The sequence below is a fragment of the Myxine glutinosa genome, chromosome 6 (assembly GCF_964187855.1).
Source record: "Myxine glutinosa chromosome 6, kmMyxGlut1.1, whole genome shotgun sequence".
NCBI lineage: Eukaryota > Metazoa > Chordata > Myxini > Myxiniformes > Myxinidae > Myxine > Myxine glutinosa.
Genome location: NC_136266.1, coordinates 108210288 through 108222938, shown reverse-complemented (window position 1 = coordinate 108222938; position 12651 = coordinate 108210288). Strand labels below are relative to the sequence as shown.

The 12651-nt window shown below is 45.2% G+C and overlaps 1 protein-coding gene across 1 annotated transcript in view; it reads right to left on the bottom strand.

Moving 5' to 3' along the window:
- The window catches only part of LOC137430165 (calcium-binding protein 8-like), a 90374-nt gene that overhangs the window by 40172 nt on the left and 37551 nt on the right, over positions 1–12651 (bottom strand). The gene's annotated exons all lie outside the window — the stretch shown is intronic.

Here is a 12651-nt window from a genome sequence, read left to right as displayed (position 1 = left end):
TTGGGCCAATGATGATTATTTCAGATTTATCATAGTTAAGTTTGAGGAAGTTGATTTGAAGCCAGGATTTTATTTCAGTGATGCAGTTTGTCAGGATAGAGTGGGTGGCGGTGGAGATGGACTTGGTGGAGATGAAAAGCTGGATGTCATCGGCGAAGCAGTGGAATTGGAGACCATGACGGCGGATTCAGTGACCAAGGGGGGACAGGTACAGGATGAAGAGGAGGGGCCCATTAACTGAACCGTGGGGGACACCTTGGGGGAGGGGTGCAGGGGGGGGTTTGCAGTTATTGATGGAGATGAACTGGCGTCTGTCAGAGAGGTATGATTTGATCCAAGAGAGGGCAGTGATACGATCGATATTTTCTGAAGTGAAGGTGAGCAGAGAGTCTTGATTTTGGCAGTTTAACCATAAGAGGGTTGCAGGCAGATCTTGTGCGACCTGCAGGAATATTTGGGGGCAGAGCCCAGAGAGAGCTGGGGGAGCAAGGCTGGAGAGGAGTCGGTAGAAGACGGAAAGACCACGAACCTGCCTGCGGCGAGTAAGTGAAAGGCCCTCGGAGATAGCTTCATCGCAGGAGATTCCAATGATTCTGAAAGCTTTGGTTTCAACAGCGTGAAGCCGAGCTAGGTGTGAGGCAGGAGCACCGGCCCAGAGGGGGGAACAGTATTCCATTGAGCTGCGGATGAAAGCCTTGTATGTGGTGAGGAGCTCAGGTGTGCCAAGGAAGGACTCTGCATGACGGAGGATGCCCAGTCGGCGACTGGCTTTGGAGGCCAGATTGGAAATGTGTTTTTTCCCAGGGAAGATCATGGCAGATAGTGAGACCCAAAAGATTGAGCGACAGAACTTCATGGAGAGGATTGTTGAGAAAGTAGATGGGAGGGTTGTCCAGTTGGTCTTTTCGGAGAGACATCGTAAGAGTGTGAGATTTGTCGGGATTGAAAGACATGTTCCACTTGTTTGCCCAGTCTGTGATTTTGTCCAGGTCTGCAGAGAGTGAGGAGGCTGCAGACTGCCGATCTGAGAGTTGAGGAATGGAGCGGCAGAGAGTGGAGTCATCAGCAAAGAGATAGAGAGGATTTTCCAGAGAGTCACAGAGATCATTGATGAAGACCAGAAAAAGCACAGGGCCCAGAACACTGCCTTGGGGAACTCCAGCCTGAACAGGAAGAGGAGATGAGAGAACCCCATTCAGGGCCACACGTTGACTACGACGAGAGAGGAAGTCCGCCAGCCATGCGTGGAGATTTCCATGGATACAGTTTGTTTTGTATCCACTGATAGGTTTGATGTGGATCCGGATGCGACCCAAAATCGAATTGGCTTGTTATTGCCACCTAACCAACTCATCCACCAAATTTCGAAAATATCATGTTACAGATTGTTTTTGCCCCGTCTCTCAATGGTGAAGAATCACTTTCAAAAATTAAATAAAGAATTCTCGTATCTGGATCCAGATATTTGAACCTTCACCATAATCGACCTGATTCGTCCTTGTCACACACCCAACCTGTCCACCAAGTTTTGTCCAAATCCGTCCACAACTTTTTGAGATGTCCTGCTATATATCGTTTTTTTGTCCCATCACTCAATGATGAAGAATCACTTTAAAAATCTAGTATCCCGATCCGCATCCTGATCTTCACCAAAATCTAATCATTTCATCATTGTCACACATGCTACCTCTCCACCAAATTTCGTCCAAATCCCTCCACAACGTTTTGAGATATCCTGCTCACAAACAGACAGACAGGGGTGAACCATCACCTCCATCCGCCTTCGGTCAAATGTACTTAAGTAGAATCCTCTGTGTAAGACAAGAATAGTATGGAGTTTTTGAAGCCACTCCTCCCTGCCTTCTCCTGCCCTCTCCCCTCCTTCATGTGCAACCTACCTGTACCTTCATTCACCTCCCCTCACTCCTGTATTTAAGCCTCCCCCTATTGGATAGAGGAAGGCTTATTTCTGTTGTAGGGTTTGTTTCTACAATTACAGTGCATTCAGAAAGTATTCAGACCCCTTCACTTTTTTCACATTTTGTTATGTTGCAGCCTTGTGCTGAAATCGTTTAAATTCATTTTTTCCCTCATCAATCTATATCCCATAATGACAAAGACAAAACAGGCTTTTAGAAAGTTTTGCAAATTTATTAATAAGAAAAAACTGAAATATCACATTGACATAAGTATTCAGACCCTTTGCTATGACACTTCAAATTTAGCTCAGGTGCCTCCCATTTCTCTTGATCATCTTTGAGATGTTTCTACACCTTGATTGGAGTCCACCTGTGGTAAATTCAATTGATTGGACATGATTTGGAAAGGCACACACCTGTCTATATAAGGTCTCACAGCTGACAATGCATATCAGAGCAAAAACCCAGGCATGAGGTCGAAGGAACTGCCTGCAGAGCTCAGAGACAGGATTGTGTCGAGGCACAGATCTGGGGAAGCCTACAAAAAAAATTAGGCTGCATTGAAGGTTCCCAAGAGCACAGTGGCCTCCATAATTCTTAAATGGAAGAAGTTTGGAACAACCAGGACTCTTCCTAGAGCTGGGCGCCCGGCTAAACTGAGCAATCGGGGGAGAAGGGCCTTGGTAAGAGAGGTGACCAATAACCCGATGGTCACTCTGAGCTCCAGAGATCTTGTGTGGAGATGGGAGAAACTTCCAGAAGGCCAAACCATCACTGCAACACTCCAGCGATCTGGGCTTTATGGCAGAGTGGCCAGACGGAGGCCTCTCCTCAGTGAAGGACACATGAAAGCCTGCTTGGAGTTTGCAAAAAAAAGCACCTAATGGACTCTCAGAATGTGAGAAACAAGATTCTATGGGCTTTCAACACATTTAATGTCCTTTCCTGTGTAATCTGTTTAAATCTTTTCTTTTTAAAGCACTTGCAAAATCTTGCAGCATGAGGTTTGAGGGAACTCTACCCAGAGCCGTCAAAAGGTGCCTGATTGATCTCAGACGGCATGTGGGAAACCATTATGGCTCAAAATGTAACTGCAATGGCCAAATTATCACACCCATTCGTCTATTCACCACCAATAGAACAGAGAGAGGAGGACACGAGCCAGAAGTGATAAAAGAGGATGATGCAAACGATCTGAGAGAGAAGGCTCAGTTTCATTTTGTGACTGTCAGGCTGTTTAACTTCCCTCTCTGGCCCCGTAATGATTTCCCTGCCTTGGGATTGAACTGACACCAGACTCCTGCACAGCTCTACCTCTGATTTGCCTGACCAACTCTCTTTGTTGTCTTGTCAAACTTTATGTCTGTCTTCTGTGGTGTGCAATGTGCATGAAAGCCTTTATAAGTTCGTTACACAAGATCACCCATTTGTTTGTTTGGTTTGTATCGAGGTCTCATATCAGTAAGAGTTATGGATGATTTAATTGTTGGCTGCATCATTAATTTTATTGTGATTGTTTCATTCTTATTGCTTCATTCTTGTTTCCTTCACCAAGCCCTTTGCTTTAACGAATACACTTGGTCTCGAGGTGAATTCCGTTTGTTATGGCTCCTTTGTTTGGTGGTTTAAGCTGGTTGTAGTGTCGTTAGTTGGTGTGGTTCAAACTTATTTAGACCGCACTCATGACCAACAGTTTTCTTGGCCAAATTAGATCATGTCATGGGTGTCTCTTGGCACTTCACCCGGTTAATTCCATGGTCCCATGAGCATTGTAGCGTGGCAAATCAGGACCATGGACTTGGCTGGCGGTTGCAGGCATTTTAACATGACCCGCAGGATTCGAACTGGGCAACCGGAACAGACCCGCAGCTATAACAATATCGTTTTGGCCCTATCATTCAATGGTGATGAATCACTTAAAACTTAAAACATTCTCGTATCCGGATATGGATCTTCACGAAAATTGAATCAATTTGTCATTGGCACACACCCAACCTGTCCACCAAGTTTTGTCTGAATCTGTCCATAACGTTTTGAGATATCCTGCCCACAGACAGACAGGCAGACAAATAGGGGTGGAAACTTAACCGTTGGTGGCACAGGAAAATATCATGGAGTACAATAGTACTCCATATGTAGCGATGGCACGGGTAAAAAAAATGGCCGCCCATTGAAATGTGTACAAAATTACATGCTTAAAACTACTATAGAGTGAAGTCATAATAAGCATTTAAAAGCCATACCTTATATTCTCAAATGTTTCCACAACTAACAACAATGAAAAAAACGCCAGAGTGCATCGCTAAAATACTACAAATAGATATAGTGGGTGGGGGTAATATTGACCCCGGGGGAATATGGACCCCAGGGGAATATGGACCCCACTGAATTTCCCATGATGCATCAAGCCTCGTCTCCATATCACGGGATAAACAAGTATGGCCGACCAGCAAGTGAACAACTGCAGTTGATTCAAACTCTTTAATGACGGTAAGTGCAAACTTCCAAAAGTTTTCATCTCAAATTTTACAATTCATAAGCAAGCAGTACTGTGTATGTACATGTAGTCACTAGCTTGTTTGATGAGTGGTGTCCCTGGCTGAGTACACGTGAAAGCTGTGTCCAGCACCACTGTGTGTAGAAAACTCCATCCCAGCCCATATGTACTGGGCATGCTGACATGATCGAGAGGCATGGTGTGGGGAATATGGACCATTTGGTCGTGTCTAATATGGACCCATGTCCATATTCCCCGCGGTCGATGTCCATATTCCCCACACAGGAAGATAATAGAATAAGTCCACAAAACAGCATGTTCACTGTCAAAATTTGAATCAAATAAATTTTTCTGCACCGAAATATGTGACTAAGCAAAACTAGGCATGGTCCAAGTAGCCGTCAAGTATTGGCTGTTTGTTAACACCCGATAACATGTACACTTGATTCTGTATAAAAATCCGACAGTGACGATGCACTGTCGGAGATTTAACTCTCCCCGAAAAAGCGAAATCATCACATCCTCTCCTTCTAAAAGACGTTTGATTGTGGAACATCAAGAACAAGAGGGAAGGGCATTGAAGAAAGGGCCAACATGCGAGAAGCAGAATCCTATATCCCCAACTAATTTGAAAGTGAAAAAAGGCAACAGACCACGAACAAAGCGCGGTCCTCCAGTTCGAAAGCAGGTTACCAAGTCTGCTAAGCAACACAGAAAAGGACCTGAAAACTGCATGAGTAATGTCTACTGCATATATTGCAATGAGTTATTTGTTGATCCACCTGAATTTTCTTGGATCCAATGCAGTGAATGCAAGCAATTGGCCCACGAAAACGAAACTGACTATGAGGGTATAGGTGCTTTCGTCTGTGACGAGTGTCGCTAAGGTTGTTGTTCACTGAAAAATCGGAAAGTAACATTTGTCCAAGGGAACATTTGTCAAAAAGAAACTGGAGTTACCACATTGAGGTAATATGGACCCGAGGTCCATATTACCCCAATGGGGGGTCCATATTCCCCACGTTGCTTGGAATATGGACACTGATGGCATATTTTTATTTGTCCCCTCAATCATATGTCTTTGATTTTATTCAACCCAAACTGCACGGGGATGTAGTCTGTCTGGTTGTCTAAATAAACCATTATTTGGAAATTTTCCTTGTCTATTTGTATAGCCTCTATCGGGACTTTGGCTTAGGGGGTCCATATTACCCCCACCTACCCTACATACATAGCATACCAAATTACTCGTTGCTGACAAAGAATAGAAATAATCGTCGTGGAGGTGACGTTGCCCTATATGTCAAATCTATCCTGAATGCTTCTTCTATTGACATTGCAGTGCCTGAAGAACATGAGATTGTTTGGGCTCAATTACGTCCGAACAGACTACCAAGAGTGGTATCCTCCATATTTGTTGCCTCTGTCTACTCGCCTCCAAACAACGACAACGCCATCTTGTTTGTTCAATACCTTACGTTCGCAGTTGATGACATCCTCTCTCGCCATCCAGGTGCCGGTATTATTATAATGGGAGATGTCAATCACCTCGATCTGACTGCACTTCTTATCGGCCACAATCTTAAGCAGGTTGTAGACCAGTCGACAAGAAATAATGTAGTACTGGACAAAAGTGTGACAAATATGAAAAACCTCTACAGTTCTGTTCAACTTGCTGCTCCAATCGGACAGAGCGATCACAGCGGGGTAATGTGGTACCCGAAACAACATTTCTCTTCCAATAATGATACGAAGCGCAAAATTATCCGCCCAATGCAGAAATCAGACATTCGTGCTTTTGGTGAATGGATAACACATCATGACTGGACAGATGTTATTAGCAAATGTGACGTTGAAGACAAGTGCACACAATTCTATACCGAGTTGAATTCTGCAATTAACATGCACTTCCCGTCTAAGATCATTAGACTCCATGTGGCAAATACACCATGGATAACATCGGAAGTGAAAGTGCTGATTCATAAATGACAAGCAGCATTTCATAGAGGATCCCCCAGCTGGAAAAACCTCCGAAATAAGGTTCAACGGAAAATCAATGAAGCAAAGCAAGACTTCTATGGTAACCGAGTTCAACGATTGAAATGTGACAACCCAAGCTCATGGTATCGTTACATGAAACTCATGACGTCCAACACCCAACAGGAGCTGATTATCAACTTGCCAGGCATTCCGAGCAGCGACTCCTTAGCAATTTCAAACGCCATTAATTCTTACTTTGTTTCAATTATGAGTAGTACATCCCCATTACACAAGGACAATATTCCAGCTTTTTTCCCTTTTCCACCAAATAGTGTTCCCATGGTGCAACCTACGATGGTCTATAAAGAACTATTAAAGACCAAAGTGGGGAAGAGTTGTGGGCCGGATGGCATCTCTCCTAGACTTATATGAGAGTTCGCCTTGGAACTAAGTATTCCTCTCTGTGACATTATCAATGCTTCATATAAACAAGGTGTTGTTCCCAGTCAATGCAAGAAATCAATAGTTGTTCCTCTACCTAAACAATCACCACCGACACTGGACAAACTGAGACAGATTGCATTAACTGACCATTTCGCAAAGCTTGCGGAGCTATTCGTGTATCGATGGCTCATGTCCGACTTTTGTGCTAACATCGACCCTCAACAGTTTGGGAACCGTGCAGGTATGTCCTCCACCCACTATCTCATACAACTGATGGATTTCCTGTATGGTGGAGCTGACAGACCTGGTACAATTTCGACTATTGTTTTGACTGACTTTTCGAAGGCTTTTGACTCAGTGGATCACACGGTAGCCATCAACAAACTGTACGTGATGGGAGCAAGACCTTCCTTAATTCAGTGGGTATGCAGCTTCCTCGCAAACCGCATCCAGCAAATTCGTTATAAGGGAGAACTTTCTATGCCTCTCTCAACAACTGGTGGAGTCCCACAAGGAACGCGACTGGGCCCACTCATCTTCTTGGCCCTCATCAATGACGCTCTCCAGTTATCTGATATTAAGAGGTGGAAATATGTGGATGACTTAACTTTGGCAGAGTCACGTCAACACTCTCCTTCTACCCTATCAACAGCCCTTTCAGAATTTGAACAGTGGTGTACAGATTCCAAGATGAAGCTCAACCCAGTTAAGTGCCAGATAATGCGAGTGTCGTTTACTCACAGCCAGCTGCCACCACTGCTAATCCAACTTAACAACGTTAGACTGGAGGAAAGTCAGCAGGTCAAACTGTTGGGAGTTGTTGTCAGCAATGATCTCAAGTGGGCAGATCATGTAAACCTCATCGTTTTGAAAGCGTCGAGAAAGCTGTATATGCTTCGATCTTTGAGGAAGTTCCATATTCCGATAGAAGATCTTATGACTGTGTTCTTACATCAGACCTATGTTAGAATATTGCTGTCCCGTATGGCATTCCTCATTGACACAACAACAGCATGCATTGATTGAATCGATACAAAGAAGAGCATTGAGAATTATTTTTGCTGGCGATTATGATTCCTACCACAATGCTTTGAGTACCTGCCAGCTGAATTCACTGCACGAACGTCGTGAACTACTTTGTAGTAACTTTGCATCTTCTTTGTATAGTAGATTCCCAGACTGGTTAGCAAACAAACAATCGTCACTTAGACAATTATGTCACAGCAATAAGCTTATAGAAATTATGTGCAGGACTGAACGTTACAGAAAGAGTGCAATGCCTTATATAATTAGACTTTTAAATACCATGAATGTGTTCTAAGTAAGATTAATCTCTTAACACATAGTCTCCAAGTGAGATTCATAACAGATTTACCTTTTCTTTCCCTAGTTTTATATTTCAAGGAAATTTTTATCTTGGAACGTGGTACTTATTATTGCAGCTATTTTAACAGTGTGTATTTTTATACATGTGTATTTCATAGGTGTGTATTTTATGACAATGGGTGTATTTCACAATAATGTGTGTACCTTAAACGATGCTTATTTTTCACGTTATTAATGCCTGAATATGGAGTTGTAGTGTAGTAATTTTTTTTTATTCATTTTAATTATTTGTATGTTATAGTGATTGCAAATTATTGACTTATTTATTTCATGATCTCGTATTTTATGTTATGTTGTAAATCATTCACAATTCAGCTTTGGCTGCGACGAATTGATAATAAAACCATGATTGATTGATTGATTGACTATGAGAGATCACAAAATCATCAAATTGTTCATCTTCAGAAGTGATTATAAAAGTCATCCTGCCCAGCACAATTACGGATCAAGCAATTACCATTATTCCAATGGAAGGAAGCGACATGCTCTTGTGTATTGCACCTGTACCAAAATTATTTTTTTTGTCTCGCGATCCCTTCGGTTAATACCGGGGCTCGCGGATGACCGAACAGCTTTAATGGAGGCGACGATCAAACATGGATTCACCACATCAGGCCGATGTTGGCCGTCTACGATGCCACCACCAAAGCGCGACCCACAACACCTCCCCCTAGTGGTCCTCAATATACGCCATCCCAGGCCTGTGAGGAACCACCTCGGACCCCCTGGAGGTCTTAACCCCCACCAGGGTCCGGTGACCCTGCCGACCCGAGCCACCCGCTCGGGCGGCGCCCCGATGGACAAGGGATGCCACACTCCACCAGATCCCCCGTGTGCCCCAGGTCGTACCACGACACCCATGGCTGGACCACACGTCCAAATCTCGCCAGCACAGCCCCCCAGCTGGCTGGCATTACCAAATTTCGAAAGGGGCAACTTTTGCCCAAGGCCACCCCCAATGACCTCTCCTGGTCCACATTCCACAGCCCGGGGAACAACTCCCTCCATGGCTGCTCCAAATCACATTCCCATTTTAATTTTATTTTAGATTTCCTTTTAAAAATTTTGGCCCCAGGTGTCCAATCACCGCAGCTGCAGGTAACAACCCTTACCACAGGTTGTTCTGCCTCTCCTTGCAGCTGGTCCACATTCCCTACGGGGACCAAATTTCCAGAGGCTCTATCTCTTGACTCTCCAAGGTCCAAATCCAGCTCGGAGCCAAAACACTCACCCAACTGGTCATGCAATTTCGGAGCCTCCATTACCAAATTGTAGTGCATGGTGAGGGTACCCTCGGTCATCTCAACCTCCTCCTCGGACCGACTCACCTCCTCCCCCAAACTCCATTGGGCCTGGTCAAACCCTACCTCCATGGGACTGTCCCAGGTCCCCAGCCGCTGGGTCACATCATTTTCATCATCGTTACCCATCAATTCTGGCTCTGACAGGCCTTCCCCAATAAATACCCGGACCGGCTCCATTACTCGGACCCCCCCCTATTGTTATCCCCTCTTGCTCTGAACCACCGCCCTGGCACAGCAAGGATCCAAATCCATCCCCCTGTTGATGTGTTGGGGCATCCACCCAGCCCCGATAAACCTCCAGGTCACCATGAAACAAACATTCCCCATTAAAATTTCCACATTCCCCATTTCCTTCAATTGCCATTCCCGGTGAAATTCCCTTCTCCTGTGCCCCATCGGCACCATTCTTTCGTTCCTCCTCCAACTCACTCATCCATTCATCAATTTTGTTTTCCATTCGCTCACTCCGAGCATCCATTTTGTTTTCCCAATTCCCCTATCTGCTCACTCTGAGCATTCATTTTATGATTCAATCCCCCTATCAGCCTATCTGCTCACTCTGAGCATCCATTTTATCGTTTAATCCTCCCAGTTTTTTGTTTATTAATCCCCTCAAACATTTCATTAAGGCCTGGTTGTCTATGTCCCTCGAGACATAGACGTTGTCTACGTCCCTACGGCGGGGGTAGTTCCATTACTATGCTCAAACCCCCTAACTACCTCCGATCCACTTCCAAGGCTCCCCGCATCTCCCATCCTTTCCTCCATATTGCGTACCTCTTCCATCTATAAAGAAGAGGTAGCTTCCCCGCATGTATTTGATCTCAGAATCAAATTAAATTTAATGACGCGCTGTTCGCATCTCGCACACCAATCGACTATTCCAATTTATCGCCTCTGACTAAAAAATTTTTGCGTCCAAATTCTCCACACTCCTTGACACCAAATTTATAACAGGGTTGAAATCCCACTCCTGAATACCAATTGTCGCGCGATCCCTTCGGTTAATACCAGGGCTCGCGGATGACCGAACAGCTTTAATGGAGGCGATGATCAAACACGGATTCGGCTATAAAAGCACGGGAGGAAGAATGAAGGGGAAGAAGCGCAAGCACATACCTGTAGAGGGAATGAACTCAAACGGGAATCCGGGGTAAAATGTACAAAAATAACAGGTTTATTTCGGAACCCGAGAACAAGGAACGCGATGATAAAACCTAATTCTAAATTGGGACGTCCCCGCACCAGATTTCAAATACAAGACAAAGGAGGAATCACCAAAATAAATGTTCGTTATGTGCATCTATCGGTGCGAGCTTATGTCTGCAGTCAAGGGATCGTCGGCTCCAAGCGCACAAGCCCGCCGCGGCTTCGATGTCGGCGGGAAACGGGCCTCGATGCGCGCCTGTTCGCACGCCGTCAGGCCTCACCAAGTGCCTCGCTGAAAGGTCCTTGTGAGTCGCACCCGAGGTCCCGTCCGCTCGCAGCACCGAAAGCACCGAGCACCACGATGAACCAAAAGCACCAAAGGTCCAACGCAGGGCTAGCAATCTCCACACGAAGCCGATCTCCAACACAAAGCCGATCTCCAACACGAGGCACGAAGAGAACTTCAGGGAAGCACAGAGAGAGACAGGAACGGAAAGGGCCAGGGAAGAGCGCGGGAGGAGGGAAGAGGGCAAAACGCCAGCGAGTCAGCAGTTTTATTACTCGCCCTCTGATGTCAGTTCTTTTCCTCTCCAACCAGCGCAGTGACGCTTCATCTTCCAGAATCTTCCCCACTCATCTTCCAGAATCGGCCAATGGGAGGCTGGCTTCCTCCCATTGGCCGAGTGCTTCCCGCCCACCATGTCACGCCACCCTCGTGGCCAACCACCAGTCCTTCCCTTCCCTCCAATCACGGGGCAGTTATCTGTCCTTTCCACAGACCAATCACAGTCCTCCTGGGTGTGGCTACAGCCTGCCACGAGGCTCGTTGCTAGGCCAGCTGGTGGTGTGGCTGGCTGCGGCCCATGCGGCGGTGCCCCGATCTGGCTTCCTGCCTGTTTCCCAAAGTCATTGTGGTAAGGGAGGGGAATTATTTAATGTGTGCACTAAGGACCTATCTAAGTGTTTATATGAGTGCGTTGCCATAATGGACACTGGATTGGCGACAGAGGGAATGACGAACGAGGGAATTTTACCCATAATCCCTGCACTATTTAGCACGCCCCGCCCCCTCGTGGCGGGGACACCAATACAGCTTATACCGACAAACCGGGCTAAACATAGAACCTATTACAGGTAGATTCCCTATCACAACAGTCGGATACCTACCTATACAGATCTATCTGGCTCTAGATATTCCTCCACCCAAATTCATAACACTACTATAGAGTGAAGTCATAATAAGCATTTAAAAGCCATACCTTATATTCTCGAATGTTTCAACAACTAACAAGAATGAAAAAAAACGCCAGAGTGCATCGCTAAAATACTACGAGAGATCGCAAAATCGCCAAATTGTTCATCTTCAGAAGTGGTTATAAAAGTCATCCTACCCAGCACAATTACGGATCAAGCAATTACCATTATTACAATGGAAGGAAGCGACATGCTCTTGTGTATTGCACCTGTACCAAATTTTTTCTTTTTAAATCTGATTTTAAAAAAAATACACCACAAAAGAGCTCCAGAGCGATGATGTCATGTTGGCATGACTACGCACGGCCTGGTTGTCGTAGTATATGGCCGCTGTAGCTTTGTGAGGATGGTAGAGTGTTTCATTCCAGATTGTAATGAGCAATCGGAGAGTCATACTTTCAGCTATTATCGTTTTCCGAAGGAACCAAGTGTTAAGCAATGATGGACTGAACAAATAAGGTGATTTATCGCTTTTATTCTTTGTCTTCCTCCTCTTCCGTTTATAAAGGGGTGAGGTCCAATGGTACCAAGAAAGCTTCTGCCCCGCCTTGCCTATGAAAATCCTCCACTTTCCTCTGTCCTCATCCACCACTCTCCATTCTCTAACCACTCTCACCTTATTGATATCACTCCTCACACATTCTTCCCATTTCAACCACGGCCTACCTCATTTCCTCCCACCTTGCTCCCTCAACCTATCCACTCTTTATACCATTCT